The sequence below is a fragment of the Teleopsis dalmanni genome, chromosome 2, assembly GCF_002237135.1.
Source record: "Teleopsis dalmanni isolate 2A chromosome 2, ASM223713v2, whole genome shotgun sequence".
Lineage (NCBI taxonomy): Eukaryota > Metazoa > Arthropoda > Insecta > Diptera > Diopsidae > Teleopsis > Teleopsis dalmanni.
In genome coordinates, this window is record NC_051847.1 from 72522579 (window position 1) to 72531135 (window position 8557).

General features: G+C 25.8%; 1 protein-coding gene across 1 annotated transcript in view; it reads left to right on the top strand.

Annotated features, from left to right (window-relative positions):
- The window catches only part of LOC119684777 (proton-coupled folate transporter-like), a 91551-nt gene that overhangs the window by 52635 nt on the left and 30359 nt on the right, over positions 1–8557 (top strand). The gene's annotated exons all lie outside the window — the stretch shown is intronic.

An 8557-nucleotide genomic window follows, 5' to 3' on the forward strand; every position in this document is an offset into this window, starting at 1 on the left:
ACTTACCGTAATGGTCTTTTATCTTCTGACACTACATCAGATAAATAACTATATACAACAGTTGTTAGTACAGTATTACCGCCGCATAAAGCTAATGGTATCGCATAAACTAAATAGATCCATGGATTAATATTTCTAGTATTTGAAACACTTGCCAAAATAGTTAGCAAAAGATAAGCCAAAAAGTAACCTATTAAATTTACTTATTAATAATTATATAAAAACATGACAAACATTTTATTTTTATTTACCAATAAAACTTAGTAAGAGTATTGGCCGACGTCCGAATTTATCCGTCCACGGTCCAATTAGAAATGCCGGCGCAAGACATTGTACCACCGAACGTACCAACATAAAGTTCGATACATACGACTGTATTTTATTTTCAAAGCTCTAGAATTAAATATATTTTTTAATTGATAAAGTATTTCACAAGTTTCGCAATTATTTGTATCTTATATTTTTAAATGGTTATTACCTGATTTTTTATAGTTTGGTTCCTTACATTTAATAATGTCTGGCATTGACTTTTGTTGTAATTAAAAATGGTAAGACACGTCTGGTAATTGATTTCGATATTAAACACTGATTCTGAAATATATACAGTTATACATTATTTATAGAACACTTATATATAATTATAATATTGTTATAATTATACACATTTTATTGCATATCAAAACTTGGAAAACCTCTCTCGATATTACCTGAGAGATATATACCAACAAATAATAAAAATATTGGTATTTCTAAAATAAAAATTTTTTTACGCCACCATGGCACTTCCGGCGTTATACTACGAGTATCGGTTTCTGTTATTATTTCTGATATTATTGAACCACTGCTTTCTGTACTGAGATCACTTGAAATCTTAAGAGGAATTTCAATACTCGTATCGTTAGGATTAATTTTCGAACACTTAATGGGTTCACTGGTAAATTCGTTATGTTCTTCAGTATGCATTTTATTTTCTTTAGTATTAATTTTATTTTCAAATCCTTTTTTTTTTTAATTTTTGAGTGTTTTAATTATTTAATTTCTTATTTTTATTATTTAAAATTTTTTTTAATAATTAATCGTGTCGTTACAATATTATACCATTCGCGACCTCACATTGCAATTATCGAAGATATACTGAATTTCTTAATAAAAAGTCAAAATTTTAAATACTGTTCCCAGTCATATCGTTTTACCGGTCTATGATTCATATTGTAGTTATTGTGATATTTCTTTAGCTTAGACGCTATCATTGCTATATTAATGCTAATAATGACAAATTATGATTATTTATAGCGAAAATTATAAAGAACTTCTTTAAGGCGCCGATAGTATCACAGATAAATTTTGCATGTCGTATGGACTTATAGGCTGGTCTACTGTTTTCTGCTATCTATACTACAAATGGCTTAAAAGCGATTTATTTACTTTTTGTAGCAAACATTATATTTGGTTAAAATAATTACTCACCACTGACCAAGGGAACTCCTAAAACAGTTGGTCTACAATTTCGCTTGGGAACAAACAATAATAATGCTATTAATGCTATATGGATAGAACGTGGTTGCCTTCGTTATTATTATTATAAAAAAATATATTATTTAAGAAAGTCATTTTAGACAAACTAAAGGTAAGAAACTTTTTAACAAAAAGATTATAGGTATGTTAAGCCATTCATATTATGGAATTAGTGGTATGATATTTACCAAACTAGTTTAATTAAATATAAAAATGTATGAGAACAATAAGATATACTAAATAAACAATAATATACTAGAAATTAAAAGCTTTCTATATAATAAATTTAAAAGTATGTCTGATAAAGATATTAAAATTAGTACTAATTGAATACAGGGTGTTTCGTTTCAAAGTGCTTTAACTAAGGAAAGTGGTAATTTATTGGTCTGGGATACATAAAATTTGTATAGATGGGGCTGCGCCATTTTCGATTTTTACCGGAATACAGGGTAGCTCTAGCAAAAAAAACATCATATAAATCACTATATCTATATAAAATTTCATCAAAATTTTCTAAAAAAAGTAACTTTATAGCACAATCATTTTCGAATGCATACAAAAATAAATTTAAGCTTGTTAAGCCTTTCAATGAAGCTTCATTATACTGACTATACTATACTACGATATGCTTGTTACCCACTATATCAAAAGTGTTTAAAAGATCTCTGCCGTAAAGTTTAAAACTTTTTATTGAAAGTTTTAATTCCATCAAATTAATTTAGTTGCCGAGTAAAACACTCAATAATTGATTGTCTGTTATTTTTCTAGACGTAGGACAGGTTTTTTATAAGGTTGGTCATATAGAACTAGTTCAAAAAATAAGACATATTCCCTCATTTAACATTTGGAAAATCTTAGAAAAATATTTGTCCAATTTATTTTTCCATGTCAAACATCGCTTGAAAGTTTAACATAATAGACTTTTGAGTTTAGATTTATTAAATCATGAGTTCCGTAACACAATATTTTTCATCTATTAGTACAAATGTTGACATAGTTGCAGAAGATACTGAAATTCTTACTAAAATACTGCGGAATCAACACTAAAGTGAACATAAACTTCACTACTAAAACCATATCATGCCTAGCGATCTATGCATTTTGCAACCAAATACGATATTCAAATACTGCAAACTAATTTGGAATAACCCTGGATGTCAATCTTAAATGAAAACAGCACATTTAAATACAAGAGGACGAGTTAGGAACTAAATAAAGAAACTTTAAATGGGTTTCTGTCAACTCACTATAACTTCATAATATATAATCAAATTCTGAAACCCGTCTGGATGTATGGCACAAAACAAACCTAGAAGTCATATAGAGATTTCAAAACAGAAAACTTTGTGACCTCAATGTACCAACTATCTTTACTAAAATAAGGAAATCATGAAGCACATAAATGAAGAAAGTAATAAGTTGCTTAATAATTAATAATATAATTAATTATAAGTGATTTAAGAAGGCTACAGTAAACCTTTGAGCTGGTGGTGCAAACATAATTATATATCTTATTTTTTCAATATAAACAGTTGGTTGCTCAGATATGCCCAAGTAATGATGTATCTTATGTTTATACTGTTTTCAATAAAAAAAATTGAAAGGCACGAGTTCTAAGCTTGGCACTTGCAGTTCATGAAATTATATACGGACTATAAACTAATTTAAAAAAAATTTCGAATACTTCCTAAAATCACTCATGATGAGTACTTGGCAATACTCGAAACAGCATTATATGGTTATCCAAATTTCAATAAATTAATTAAAAATTTTTTATTGTTGTTTCTTAATTATTGTTTGAACCCTTCCAACTTATAAATAGTTTCTTTATGTCATAAGACGCGACAAAAAAAATTTTTTTTTGCGAAATGAAATATCCTCTATATATTATAATTTGTATATATAATACATATATTTATATTTAATAAAATATAATAACATAATAATAATATATAATATTAATATAATATTTATTAATTAAATAAAAAATAAAATTTTTAAAAAAAAAATAAAATTTTAAATAAAAACTAATTTTCCATTTAAAATTTAATTGTATAAATTTTAAATATTAGTTAATATATTTTCAAATAATTTTATTTAATCAAAAATATATTAATTTTTATAAATTTATTTATATGTTTATATATATATACCTATTAATTTTTATAAATTTTCTAAATTTTTAAAACTATATATAGAAGTACAAAAAAGTTGAATCAAAAATATTCAATATATTCTAAGTATGACAATTTACTTAGGATTGTCTTAAGTTGTAACTACTCTACTTAAAGAGAAAATTAAAGTTGATTAACTTAAAGCAAGATTAACAAATGGACAAGAATTTTTGATTTCATTTTGGGTCGCAGCTAGTAAAGGATTTTATCTCGGCAACATTTTATCTACTTTAAGCACTGCCCTTACTTGTTATTCAGAAAGATGTTTAATATTGATTGCAAAAAAAGGTGTGTATCTTTACATTGTGAAAACCTCACCTATATAGGTCGTATACATCCATTGATGATTTTTATTATAAGTGGATGTAGATAATATCATATTTAGACATCTACATTTATATGGAAAATCAAGTAGTTAATAAATCATTTGATACCAATACATTTGTATAAATTGTATTAAATTGTATTGGTTTTCAAAATATATACCCTTTAAACCAGTGTTTTTTAATCTATTTTATAGTACTCCGCTCTTAAGACTTTTAAAAATTGCTATATCAACCCTAAGTAAAATATACAAGGACCATTCTGAAAAGTAAGAAGTTCAGTAGTATATTTAATCCTTTTCGAAGAAATAACGAATGTACTTTTTATTTGCTTCTCCAATAAAAATAAACTAAACAACTTCTGGGCGAATGTAAAAGATAATATCCAACTTTCTTTTGATGGAGAACTGTTTTTTATAAAAAGTACTTTTAAGATTTTTAATCGAATTCGTAAACGGAAAGATTTCGTTACTGTTCATTCAAAGTGAACAATATGAAGTTATATAGATTTATCATTATATATAGATTATCTTTATAAATTTATGTATAAATTATCCTTCTTAATAGTAAAATGGTTTTCTCTGGGGCGTTCACTCCACATTGAGAAAGACTTCTTAAGATATAGTAATTGATTAAAATAGCAAATATAAATATTTTGGTATAATAATTTGATATGTATTTATTTGCATTGTTCTTAAAAAGCTTCCAGGTATATTTAAAATATTCTTAACATATGCACAAATTATTGCTAGTATTTGGTGTCTGCATTGAAGTAAATGTCGAGATAATTAATTTTACAATTAATTATTATATATCATACTGAAACTTCATTATTGTTACTTCAACAATCTGCAGATCTTTGCAATATTTTATTTAAATTCAACCAATTCTTCAGGAATGGGTGAATTTCATACATCTATATATTGTTGCTTTATTTAATCCATTGATTTAACGGGTCGAAGACCCAAAAAGTTTTCAAAATATCGAATGTCCATGTGATTTTTGCACGTAATACATTAAACTGAAAAAGAATTGAAAGAAATATAGAAAATATATTTTAAAGTGTATATATATATTATGTACATACCTAACTAAACCAGTACATATTAAATAGAAACCAAAGCTGACAAAGTTGTAAACACCTGCGTGATAAGTGGATGTTGCTTCAAATATAGCATGATACATTGGGTTAGCAGCTGTGGGAAAAAATGTATCCATTGATGTGGCCAAAGTAAATATTTTACCTAAATTTAGAAAAAAACAATAAAATTTATCAATTAATATTCTAATATTAAAAATTAATATTCATTATGATTGTGGAATTTACCAAACTCGGTTGGCGTTACTACAAAAGATATTATGGCACGCAACATAGAAGTTAAAATACGTCCCATACATCCCAGTGCCAGTCCTAAATATACTTCCCACGATTTTTGAGCCAGAGCACATACAAGACTATTTAATGCGCAGGAGATGATAGAGACGATTGTGAGTAAAGTGAGTGTTATATTAAAGAGCTAAATAAATAAAATAAAATATAAAAATTAAATTTAATTTAATATAAAAAATATATTTAATAATCATATTATATTTATTTTAATAGGTATTATATATGCATATAAAAATAAATAAAATAAATTATTATAAAAAATATAAAATTGTATTACCATAATAATAATAATAAATTTATTTTTTAAATTATTATTAAATTTATAAGAATTAATTTGAATAAATTTTAATTATTGGACTTAAAAATTTATTCAATTAAAACAGTAAATCTTTTTATTCGAAGATAAAATTTAAATAAATTTACTGGGTTTCGAGCCCGGATATAAAGAATATTATATATAATTATTATATTATTATAATTTGTAACAATAACAATAAATTGTATTTAAATATACAAGTTTATTTTTAAATAATGGCATAAAAATGAATAGTTCTCAAATTTTAAATGAATAAAAATTCTTTGTTGGATAGTTACCCTTTTTAAAGCAATCATAACCACAATACTTCCGACAATTTGTACCAACTTTTGCATTGAAATGTAAAAACTATAATCGGCTACACTAAAATAAAATTTTGTAGTTAACCACAGATATGTAACATCTGACTCTCCCTCTGAAAATAATTTTAAATCGCTTAGTATATGAGAAAAAAATTATATATAAGCTAACATACCGGTTATAAATGTAACTAAGGTCAAAGAAGTTACAGACATCCATATAACAAAACGACCAAAACTTGGACGTCGAATGCAACAAGTATGCACAAGTTCTAGTATAGAATCTAGACTGAAAAGTTTTCGTAGTTTCGACTAAAAACAGATTGAAAATTTTAATTATTAAATATAATACGAGTAGTATAATATTACACTATATATTAATTTAAATAAAATAATTTAAGTCTAGATCTAGATCTAAATTTTCCAATGATATAACATTGTCTGAGTACTTACACTTTCTTGTTTTAATTCTGGCTTTAAGCTCTCAGAGGTGAAGAATATTATATATAGCAGTGCTACACCTATGATGGCCATGGATATACAAAATGTACCAACCACACTAGTACCTGCATAAACATCATAACTTATTGAAACACCAACGCCAACACCAGCATTTTGTAATGCCAAATTTAAAATAAAACTGTAAAACACAAGTTATGTTATATATAGGAAATTATAAATTGACTTCCCCTACCGTCTTGGCCTTTCCGGTTTATCCACTTTATCAGATATGTAACAATAAACGACGGTTATAAGCAGACAAGTACCACCACTTAGTATGAGTGGTATTAAATATACTAGATAGATCCAAGGACTGAAATTGTTGCTTGAGGCAATGCCGGCTAAAATGCTAAGCAACACATAAGCTAGAAAATGACCTGAAATTATTAAAAATTTATTAAATTATTTAAAATTCGTAATTTTATGGTATCTGTGTTCCTTACCCGAAAATGTAGCTATCAATATTGGACGTCGCCCATATTTATCTGTCCAAGGTCCAATAAATAAACAAATGAACACTGGTATAATACCTTCAATTAATGACCGCGTTAGAGTTATTTTTGATACGGTGTCGTATATTTCATCTTGGATTTTCTAAAAATATATAAAATATTGTGTCATTTCAAATAACTATACTTAAATAAAACTTATTAATATTTCTATTAAGAGTTTTGCGGATTTTAGCGAAATATTGCACTAAATAAGCACTTAATATTGTAAAGTGCATATAAGAATTATAATTATAATTTGCTCAATAACTTCCAAAATATCACTACAAATAATAATTTTCAATACAGAGAAAAATATTTTTTTTATCTATTCGCAGAAAACTTAAAATGGTTTTTTAAGTAGTGAACTACAACAATAAAAATTCTTTTTTATGTTATTTTAATTGATTGATTTTTTGGCTAACCATACAGCTGTTTCGAGTATTGCCAAATACCCATCATCAGTGGTCTTGGAAATAATTTTTATATTTAGATTTTCGTTAATAATTTTTTGAGACTGCAAGTACCAGGAATCAAATTCGTGCCCTGTCAAATTTAAAGCTCAGAGTCAGCACTCCTTAACGCACTGACCCAAAGCCGTACTTGAATAAAAGACACATTTTTGTGGAGTTTTGTTAATTTGCTGTGAAAGTTTTATTAACAAATTCTAATTAATTAATTAAATAGAGTTTCAAACTCAACTAATTAATCGTATACCATATTTATATAGTATATTGTTGGTAAAAAAATAACAAATTAAAATTTAAATAAAATCTGTTCAGACTTAAATTAATTAATTATTCTGTGGTATTACTCAGCCAATTTTAAAAACATTAAATCTATAAGACGTTTTCGAATAAAGCACAACTATATAAGAATGGATGTTTGCAGTACAGATATATATTAGTAATTACTTGCTTTAGTAGAGTAGATCCCATAAATGTTTTGTCAAAATATTACGATAATTGTATGAAATAATGAAATTTCTGCATCTGGAGAAACAATATTTTTGTGTTACAAAAATGAACATCAAACAAAAAACCAATAATAAGCTTTGGTTAAAATTTTATAAAACTAAAACTGAAACTTTAAATTTATGAACTAAGTTTATGGAGAGGATTGTCAATTTTATCTCAAAGATCACGCGATTCAAAACCGATCTATAAAATATATTAATATGATGAGCACTTGAATTTCGTGATCATCGCAGATTTCATAAAACATGTGCGTGAATTCATTAAAAAACAATAAACATCTTTATTTAAATTTTTCGAGTTATATTTGACTATCTATAAAGAATAAAGACCTTCTTCCACTTTTTGTGAGATTTCAGTATTCTCAAATCTATTACTCCAATTTTGGTTAAAGTCTTCAACATATATTAAAAATATATAAAAATTAGATGAGTGGATAATTAAAAATCCACTTCTTCTCTAAATACATTCAAATTTTATAATTAGACGTAAACTTAAGAACCTATATCTTCTTAAGCGGAATGAATTTTTAAACTAATCCAGTCAAGTAACAAACAATATTATATTGGTCTAGGAT